Raw genomic sequence first — 11,468 nt, 5'->3', positions numbered from 1 at the left:
TTATGGGTTTGGAACGACGAGTAATTAAATGACAGAATAAACATTTTTTGGGTGAACTATCCATTTAAATATAATGATGTGCACAGGCTTCTGTGAGGGTTAGGGATCAGGTTTACACGTAAATATCATAAACGTGACACAAAACAGTGGACGCCTATGAGTGATCTCACTAATATAGTGAAACAAACCTGTGTATGTGAACTGCCTGTAATTTTACCTGCTTTGTGAGGACTAAATGTCTGCATAATGTATTTATGTATTCATGTTTCTCTCCCCTTAAATCAAATGGATAAATAAACATACAGTGATTAAAAATATAAATTGTAAAAATGTAGAAGGTTAGGGGTGGGGTTAGGGTGTAGAAAATACTGTAGCTCAGTATAAAAATCATTGCACCTATAGAAAGTCCTCATAATGATAGATCCACCAACATTTGTATAGGCTTCCCAACACTTGTATCGATTTGGCAAAGGAAGGTAAGGAAGCAAGTGCGAGTTAACAGTATTTAATGATATGCACAAACAATAAAAATGAAGACAGGGAAACTGGTGATTCTTGGCGAGGGATACACAGTCCGGGAAGAGGCAGGTGGTTTACCAACCGTGACAACACTGTAGACCATTTTCAATAACTATTCTTGCTGTAACCTCTAACCCATAATGTCCCTCTCCTTCCTGAGAGTTGGTGGGTTGGTGTTTTATCAGAAACTGGTCACCCTATAGCCTTTGCTTAAGCTTTTTTTTTTGGGGGGGGGGGGGGGGGGGGGGGGGTTAATAAATAACATTTAATTTAATAACTCATTATATACACATTTGAAATTAGTCTGTATGATTAAATTTTCATTACTGAAAAAGAGTTTTCTCTACCGAAACTCGCCTTAAATTGTTTGCGTTAAGTAAGAATGGTGTTGTGGAGGATGAGGTGTCTTAGCATATTTTGCTAACAACAGAGAAGCATGACGATTTAGCCGATTTTTTTAACTCAATGTATACAATCAGACATTAATGAGGTATATTTTCGTAGAAAATTTGTAATCTAATATTTTTCTAAATGTGGAAAACTACCCGTTTCGGTAATGATAATCAATTTGTCATGTACACATTCTGACAAGATAATTTTTTACTTTTAAATAGAACAATATGAAGAGATAAGCCTACATTGTTGGTATTTTGAAGGTTCTGCCACATGTGTTGCTTCATTTAAAATCAAGATTTATTAAAAAAAAAAGAAAAATTGTGTGTGTTAATGGCCCTCGAAAAATGTTGTGGAGGATCATCAACATCATTGGATCATTGCGGAGAACATCATTCATGGACACTTTATTTTTCCACTATTGTATAATTATTATTATACATGAATATTCAGTCATTTCATATTATTTTAATTCTAATCTGTTTAAATTACAACACAACATAAATTAAGACACAGCTGGACACATTGCGGTAATGAGAATTTCAGCAGAAAATGCAAAACATTTCTATGTTGAAATTACTCTTTGTGAGAACAGTATTGTCTTTATTATGTTTTTATTTATTACTAAATTGCATGTATAATATTTAAAATAATTAATGCAATTGCGTTTCAACATTTTCGTGAGAAATTCACTTCCTAAAAATCAACTCTTCCTTACAGACACTGGAAACCAGCCACAAGATTCAACAACATCAGCAACCAGATGTGGAATCTCAGATGAGACTATTGTGGCCCTTGGTCGCTGGTCATCTTGAGTCTACCACACCTACATCTGCAACAATTTCAAGTTCTCAGTCAAGCCCAAGCTTACCTCAGCTCTTCTCAACTTGGGGGGCATTTTGTCTGGCCTAAATATACAAACAAGTTTCTCTGGGCCATCAATTCCAGATGCCCAGAGCAACCTGACCATCATGTCCCCTTTACCTTTTCATCCTCTTCCAACTCATCCCTAACATTCTGGTCAATAAACTTATATTTTATACATATTTGGTTGTGATGTGATTCTGAAAATCTTTTTCTGTTGTGTCACAGTAAATAAACACTGTATAAAAACTGATGGAAGCCATCACAGGAGCATGCTTCTTTAACTTTATTATACTTCTTTCCAGGGGTACTACATTAACATGAGAAGTGCAGGTAATACAAAGTTTTATAACTTTCAGCAGGATGCAGTTAAATGCTCATGGGAAAGATGAGTTTTATGCTCTTTTTGAATATAGTCAGGGATTTGGCTGTTGGGGATGGGATTGGAGAGATCATGCCACCAGCAGGGGACAGTGAATGAATATGAGTTGAAATGAGTCGTAGTAGTAGTATGAGTAGTAGTAGTAGTCATGCTGCTGTGTTCGGTTTTAGTTTGTAGGAGTTTGAGTGCACATATTTGTTTTTAAATTTCAGGGAAGAAAAAGGTTTATTAGACATTAATTATATTATATCGATGATTATTTTATTTGTAATTCCTTCATCTGAGTACGTGAATACTTTTCAAAAGCTGAAATTTTTGGTGACTGATCTCAGGGGGTGTATAGGTAAAAACATAAAATAAAACAAATAAATCCCCACTGTAAATCATTAATGACAGTCAGTCAAAATGTCCATCAGAGAGGATGCTGGCTGAAAAATTCTAAGAGTTAGAATGTTTTTAACAGATATTTTAAACCATTGGTAAAATAAAGCATAGACAATAGGATTGAGACCTGAGTTTATATAGATGGTCCATGTTAGAAATGTCAGTGTAGTGAAGGAGACTGTTTTTGTTAGAGAACAGATGAAGAACGGAATCCAGCAAAGAAGATAAGCTGTCACAATGATTCCTAATGTCAGAGCAGCTTTGCTCTCAGATTTCCTCCTCACTGAAATGTCTATTACACATTTTACACCATTCATTTGAGAGTTAATAACTTTGACTTGCCTTTGCACAACATAAAATATCCTCAAATATGCAGTGATGATCACAGTACAAGGAAATAAAAGAGAAACTATTAAATCAATAAATCTCCAAGCAGGTGTAATCAAAACAATACATTGGCCATAACAGAGTGTTGTGTCTGACATATTAAAATATCCGTTACTTATTACAAACCAAACAATGTACACTGAACAGCAAAACCAGCAGAGACAGATGCTTATTAAGGTTTTAGTTGTAGTCATTTTCTGTGGGTACAGTAAAGGATGACACACAGCCATATAGCGATCCACAGCAATTAATACCAAATTACTAAGAGATATAATAAGGAGCAACCTAACGATGATCACATACAGTCCACAATAAGTGTCTCCAAAGTACCAGCATGTCTCAATTTGCTTGATTCCTTCTATGGGTATCACAAAAAGTCCAACAAGCATGTCGGCCACAGCCAGAGAAAGAATGATCAGGTTTGTTGGAGTGTGAAGCTTCTTGAAGTGAGAGATGGAGATGATCACCAGCAGGTTCAGAAACACAGTCCAGACTGACATCAATAATACAAACATATAGATGATATCATGTTCAAAACTGGAGCGTTTTCCCTTGATGCATGATGAGTTGATGGCAGGAAAGCAGTATTGAGTCTCATGATTCTCTGTCTCATTAGCCATAAGTGAGTCTCCTCCTGTTAGGAGTTTGTTCTGCTCTCCTTACTGTGCTTTCATTTATAGTGTCTAGGTCACACTGACCAACCCATGAACACACACTCTGATGCTTAATAATTATGTTATAATAAAAATCACCTATTTCCATGTCTAGGCTATTTATCATGTAGTAAAAAACAAAACAAAAAACAAACAAACAAAAAAAAAAAAACCTAAGTAAAGTCAAACAGAGTTGTGGGACCACAAACAGTTAATTTGTCAATTGTAACATGACGTTACAAAGTAGTCTGACCGCTTTTGTGAATAAATCATTATGTAATATTAGTTTTGATCTGAATGTTCCTCCTTAGAAATTTATTTAGGTTATTTTTGTGTATGGATGAGTTATTTTCTCATCAAGGTGCAGGTATTGGTTTTTGTCACAGTGTTTGTATTGTGGTAATAACACTGCTTACACATGCATCTCCTTTTCCCTGCTCAACAGGATAAAGTACAGTATATTTAAGTGTAATACATTCTAAACATTCTCATTTATAAGTTATATATCACTTAAAAAAATTACAACAATATTTATGGTAGTTATTTAGATTGGTGAAGTTTGGAATTGGTAAAATAAAAATGTATATCTCATTCTCACATGTCCATGCTTGTTAAAGGATTATGAAAGAAGCATCTATGCCAAACCACCAAACGCCTTCACTAACCTACTTAGCCTCTGCATAATCTCATACGATCATGCTATCGAAATCCAGAGACTGATCACACTTTAGATTCATGTTATCGCTTACATTCTTCGGCTTCCTACAATGCTCAGAACTCGCTCTGTCTCCGCTACATTTAATCCTTCTATCCACTTCTATCCACGTATTTTGGAGATTACTATCCACTCCTTAGATACACTCATCTTCACCCTTCGAAAAAGCAAACTGACCACTAAGGGACATCGTTTTCTATCTATAGGCTATCCAGTGCCACGTTAAGACTTTGCGGGGCCCTGGATTAACACAGCCCCCCCCACTCATACCCCACAGTACAGCCAATGCATGTTATATTCAATGAACAAACAGCATATAAAGATGCACACATTCTGAAATAAATGCTTGTGATATAAAAATAATACACACCTCATGATCCCATAAAGGCTATTTACATAAAACAGTATTATCTAGATATAATCATACAAATCAGAAACAGCCAAGCAAATACAATTAATTAAATATCCCTCACCACTAAAAGGGCTTCTTCCTGCTCTTCTTCAATGAGATTGTATGTTTTCTAGGTGCAGGGCTCGCAAAATCACTAGCCCAACGTCCTGGGGCTATTGTAGGCGGCTGCATGTAGGAAAAAAAAACACCTAACCCTAAAAAAATTCTAACAAAAGGTTTCTCAGCTGTTTTTTGTAGTATTATGGTGTCCTTAATAACATACTAAAAGTTTACCAAAGTTTGACCACTAGAAAGGTGTAATTTTCAAGATGGTGTCCAAGATGGGCAGGGAGCACTTAAAATATCCTAACGCCTTCATTATTTGACTTAGTCAAGTAATCTTGGTGTCTAACCCAACGTTTTCTGGGTCTATGAATCCATTGGACTTGTCTAAATTGCACTGACATGATTACATACTTATGCAATACATGATTTTGTCAGAATACTGTAAGGTTTTATCATTGTTTGGGGTGAACCTGAGATGTAAACAATTTAGCCATTTACAGCGATATCTTTGACTTCATTGCAAATGATTTAAACTGAACTGAAATGACATCACTGCATTCAATGGTGAACTGTCATTTTGCATTATTGACACATTGTTTTCCTAATTTATGTTGTTCAGTTGGTTTGATGCAAAGGATTTTGTTTAAAGCGCTATATAAATAAAGGTGACTTGACTTGAAGTGCTCTTCTTCTTTCTGGAGTTTTTTTTTTTTTTTGGCGTTTGGCACACAACCAAAAGGTGCATTACCGCCAGGGTTCTAAATTAACTTTTTTGATCACCAGCCAATGTGGCTGGTAACTTTCTAAAGTTAATCAGAATTTCCACTAGTCATTTTTTTTTCTTCGGTAAAAATAACAAATTATGAGTGCCACTGAATGCATTTGATCATTTTATTAACATTGTTGGCATGAAAAACACATATAAAGTACAATGCATACAACAAAATATACACTGACTCAAATTTAAAATTATTAGTTAATTAACACGAAATAGCTTGTTTTGTTTTTTTCTTTCGCGTAACTTACATGCGGCAATCCTGACAAAGCATTACGACATTCTTGTGATCAAACACAAGCCATTCATGACCCGTCAGCCATTTGGCATTACATTTTCTTTTCTTTGTTTCTCTGTTGATATCCTCATCCCCTGCCTCGTTCCTCTTCTACCCCCAGAAATCTGTCCCAACCACCGCCGCAATTAGTTTAATCTTAATTTTTTTCTTTAATAGCTAACTCCCTCCTCTGGCTCCATTTGTTCTTCTTCCTTGTGTTTTCTTATGGACGCTCTATTCGTTTCCATGTTTTTTCGTGCTGGTTTCACTGCAAACAGCGTGCAGCCAATGGGCATATGAAACGTCATCAGGAAGTGCTGCCAGGGGGATAAATGACCGAGAACAGAGCCTCATGTCATGCATCACCAGCCAAACTGGCTAGTGTGACAAACCTGGTTTGAAGTCTTCTGTTCGAAAGGCAAAAGGCTCTCTCTCTTGCTCATCGTGCTCCGAGTGTTGTTAGTGTTTAGTGCTTGAGAGCGTTAGCTAATTTGCAGAGCCATTTACCTTTCTTAGTTTCATTCTGTTTCTTAGCTTTAGTTCTATCATTCTAGATCCTGCCTTAGTTCTTAGTTCCTAGTCTTAGTTCTACTATTCTAGTTATCTCTTGTCTACGTTTTAGTTTAATCATTCTAGTTTCATCCGTGCCTTGACCTTTTGCCTGTCTTAGTTTTACCTCTCTAGTTTTGACCCTATTATAGCTTGTTTGCCCCTTGATTGATCATCATCAATGGATGGCCTCATTGGACTACCCAATTGGATATTGTTCGCAGATTGCACATCCACGCCTTCCTATGCATCACTCTTCGTCTTGTATCCTCTGTTCCTGTTTTCCAGTGTCTGATCTTAGCTTGTATTACCATGTGGTCTAATAAAGCATTGCATTTGGATCCGCACGTTTCCTGTTCTGTTGGCTCCATTACAGCTAGTAAGTTTTAATTAACACCCATCAAAATGAGTTTTAAGCCGCATTTGGCGGGTTGGCGGGTGTTAATTTAGAACCCTGATTACCGCCACCAACTGGTATGGAGTGTGGATCTTAATGACTACTAATTTTATTCCAAACAAAATTAAACTAAACCAAATCAACAAAAAAATTAAGACTCAAATCTTTTCAATCATATTGATTATTCTAAGATAAAGAAAAAATGATTCCATAGCACTTATCTTTTGAGTTTTTCCTAAGAATTTCTACTAAATCAATATGCATTGTTTCCATTCTAAGGTTTCGGATAATTTCCCACCTTTTTCCCCTCATATTTCTTACAGTGCACCATGACATGTTCTATTGTCTCTTGTTGCCCAGTATTCACATCTTCTGAGTGTTATATTAATCTATTTTCAAATAAAGTGCTGTTTAACCCTGTGAGCCCAAATTTAAGTCTAGATATAATTATCTCTTCTCTCCTTTTCCTTCTTGCACATGTCATTTATCCCACTCTCCTCTGAATTTTGTAAAACCACCATACTTTTCTCTCTTCCTCCCACTGCTTTTGCCACCTTTTCTTCAACTTCTGGTTAATAATGTGCTTTATTTCCATCTTACTGATGCTAACTGTCACATCGATGCTTTCTCTTTTTGTGGCCTCCTTCGCAGCCTTATCTGCCATTTCTTTTCTTATAATTCCTATATGTGCTGGCACCCACAAAAATATAACTTCAATGCCCATCATTTGAATGCTTTATGTTTGTTGTATTTCTAACAAAACATCTGCTCTGCTGTCTGAGTGACTGATCTGTAGACTGATTAATAATGAAGTTGAATCTGAACAAATAATAACTTTCAATGGTCTTATTTCCTCTATCCATTGTACTTCTAACAGAATAGCAAGCATTTCTCTTGTGTCCAGCGAAGTGCTCAATTGTGTGTGCATCTTTTAAAGTCCTTCTAATGTGAGACAGCTGTGAACTGATGAGATCTAATGAGAGACAGGTGATCCAATAGATGATGAGTCTGGCAAAGGATTATGGGGAATGTAGTCTGGGGTGAATGGCAAAAGTCAGGGATGGAGTGCCCACTGGTGTAGATAATGGGCACTTCAGTTGGTCCGAAACTGCTCCCTGTCCACTATAGTGCACTATATCAGGTGTCAGCCATTCTGTAGTGCTGTCCGAATTTTGAGTGAATGACTTCATTCCCTACATTCATCCACTAATTTTTACCCACAATTAATTCTGATTTCAAGTGTACAACTGATTTCCCACAATCCAATGCGGAGAACCAGCGAGCTGGAAGGGGAAGCAAGCAAGTTTGAATGAGAGATGTCTGCTGTATCCGAAACCGCTCCCTAGGCACTATATAGTGCACTAAATGGTGGTGTCAGCCATTTTGTAGTGCTGTCCAAATTCTGAGTAAACGACTTCATTCCCTACAGTCATCCACTACTTTTACCCACAATTCATTCTGAGCGCTGAAGCACTATTTCCCATAATCCAATGCGGAGGAGCGTAGAACTGGAAGTGAGAGCGGAAGAGAGTGAGTTTGAATTAGTGATGACATTTACATCTTTATTTTTTATCGAGCGCAGCATTAGTTTAATCAGGCCACGGAGGCATAGGCTGCGACTAAGTGATCCGGTCAGCTGTCATCGCTCCAATCACTACCACTCTCCGTTTAGACACGGGACATATATACGTGGCACCACTGCTCGGTAAGCATGCTCAAACGGCTCACAACCCTCCCTCCCTCCCCATTATAAGCATAAGCATATTACCGTGCACCTTCTGGTTGTCATTTTCTTTGTTTCAGATCACTAAGGTTTTCGAGGACACGAAAGGTTCAGTAGACTTTTTGCTTTAAATGAATGGTTGTTGTCATGGTGTAAAGAACAGAAACTGCTATTTGTTAATAATTGGAGGTGCTTTCTGACAACATCTCCAGGACACTTCGTTCCATGTGACTAGTAAGACAATTCTCAAATAACTATTATGATGAGTTTTGTTCCACCCGCTTAAATGATAAAAGTACTTGCGCGTTAAAAACTATTAAGACTGTGTCTGTTTCCCGAATAGTGAGCTCAAAATATAAATATAATGTAGGATCTAGAAAAAATCTTATCGTAATTAAACCAGAAACATGTAAAGTAAATGAACAAAAACAATTTTTAAAGTTTGGGCTCATAAATATTAGATCACTCACACCCAAAGCAGTTATTGTAAATAAAATGATCACAGATAATAGTTTTGATGTACTCTGCTCAACTTGAACGCAAATGGAGAAAAACTAACTTGGAAGTTTTTAGAATTGCATGGAAAAACAGTATGTCCAGCTATAGACAGGCTCTAAAAACTGCTAGGGCAGAGCATATACACAAACTCATTGAAAATAACCAAAACAATTCAAGGTTTTTATTTAGCACAGTGGCTAAATTAACAAATTACCAGATGCCACCTGATTCAAATATTCCACCAACGTTAAATAGTAATGACTAAAATAGATAACATTAGAAATACAATAGCGAATGTAGATTTTACAGCGTCTAACACTTCAGTTTCATCCATCGCATCCAAAGATAAACTACAGTGCTTTACAACTATAGGACAGGAAGAGCTAAATAAACGTATCACTGTATCTAAACCAACAACATGTTTAGTAGATCCTGTACCCACTAAATTACTGAAAGAGTTGTTACTTGTAGCCGAAGAAACGCTTCTCAATATCATTAACTCGTCGTTATCTTTAGGTCACGTCCCAAAACCATTCAAGCTGGCGGTTATCAAGCCTCTTATTAAGAAACCAAAACTAGATCCTAGTGTACTGGCAAATTATAGGCCTATTTCAAATCTTCCATTTATGTCTAAAATTTTAGAAAAAGTTGTGTCTGCTCAATTGAGCACCTTCCTGCATAAAAATGATCTGTATGAAGAATTTCAGTCAGGTTTCAGGCCCCACCATAGCACAGAAACTGCACTTGTTAAAATTACAAATGACCTGCTCCTTGCGTCAGATCAAGGCTGCATCTCATTTCTAGTCTTACTTGATCTTAGTGCTGCATTCGGCACCATAGATCATGACATACTCATAGATTGATTACAAAACTATACAGGTATTCAAGGGCAGGCTCTAAGATGGTTTAGATCCTACCTGTCCGATCGCTACCATTTTGTTTACTTAAATGGGGTGTCATCTCATTTATCATCAGTAAAATATGGAGTGCCACAAGGATCCGTCCTAGGTCCCCTTCTATTTTCAATATACATGTTGCCCCTTGGTAATATTATTAGAAAATACGGAATTAGCTTCCACTGTTATGCTGATAATACTCAGCTATATATCTCAACGAGACCAGATGAAACTTCTAAATTATCTAAGCTAACAGAGTGTGTTAAAAATTGTAAAGATTGGATGACAAATAATTTTCTCCAATTAAATTCGGATAAGACAGAGATATTAATTATTGGACCAAAAAACACTACACAGAATGTAGATTGCAATCTGCAACTTGACTGATGTACTGTTACTTCCTCTACAGTCAGAAATCTGGGTGTTATATTAGACAGCAATTTGTCTTTTGAAAATCATATTTCCAATGTTACAAAAACTGCATTCTTCCATCTTAGAAACATTGCCAAGCTACGAAACATGTTATCTGTTTCTGATGCAGAAAAGCTAGTTCATGCATTTATGACCACTAGACTGGACTATTGTAATGCACTTCTAGGTGGTTGTCCTGCTTCGTCAATAAACAAGCTACAGGTAGTCCAAAATGCAGCAGCTAGAGTCCTTACGAGGTCAAGAAAATATGATCATATTACCCCAATTTTACAGTCTCTGCACTGGCTACCTATTAAGTTCCGTATCAGTTACAAATTATCATTACTTACCTATAAGGCCCTAAATGGTTTAGCTCCTGTGTACCTAACTAGCCTTCTACCACGCTACAACCCATCACGCATCCTAAGGTCACAAAACGCTGGACTTTTGGTAGTTCCTAGGATAGCAAAGTCCACTAAAGGAGGTAGAGCTTTCTCACATTTGGCTCCCAAACTCTGGAATAGCCTTCCTGATAATGTTCGAGGTTCAGACACACTCTCTCTGTTTAAATCTAGATTAAAAACGCATCTCTTTCGCCAAGCATTCAAATAATGTATCTCTTAAATTGTGAGTGTAGTTGCATCTGATCAAATGTGCATTTTTATTCATTAGCTTGGGTTAAACTAATTTTACTTTGTTGGATCAGCAGCTATGCTAATGATGTCTCTATTTGTTTCTATGTTTTGCCACGGTAACTAGGATTTACACAAGCTCCAGTCTGGATCCAAAACACCTGAGAAGAAATGATTCTGACCCTCAGAGGACCCCAGATGATGCTAACCCTGAATCAAAAAACAGAACCATCTAAAATGATTTAGTTTGATTTGGTGAACTGGTTAAAAAAGATCCGGTAACATCGAATGATTAATTTGTGAACCGGATATCACAAACTGCTTTGTTTTGAACTCTCTCACAACAGACACGGAAGAGAAGACAATGATGAATAAAGTCGTAGTTTTTGCTATTTTTGGACCAAAATGTTTTTTTGATGCTTCAAAAAAATCTAACTGACCGTCTGATGTCACATGGACTACTTTGATGATGTTTCTGTTACCTTTCTGGACATGGACAGTAGACCGTACACACAGTTTCAATGGAGGGACTGAGAGCTCGGACTAAAACTAAAAT

The 11,468-nt window shown here is 36.8% G+C and overlaps 1 pseudogene; it reads right to left on the bottom strand.

Annotated features, from left to right (window-relative positions):
• Positions 1-2,544: 2,544 nt before the first annotated feature.
• Positions 2,545-3,603, bottom strand: LOC127966126 (trace amine-associated receptor 13c-like; annotated as a pseudogene).
• Positions 3,604-11,468: the final 7,865 nt, after the last annotated feature.

This window comes from Carassius gibelio, chromosome B10 (genome assembly GCF_023724105.1).
Source record: "Carassius gibelio isolate Cgi1373 ecotype wild population from Czech Republic chromosome B10, carGib1.2-hapl.c, whole genome shotgun sequence".
Classification (NCBI taxonomy): Eukaryota; Metazoa; Chordata; class Actinopteri; order Cypriniformes; family Cyprinidae; genus Carassius; species Carassius gibelio.
The sequence above is the reverse complement of the archived record's forward strand: the minus strand, read 5'-3'. Positions and strand labels throughout refer to the sequence as shown.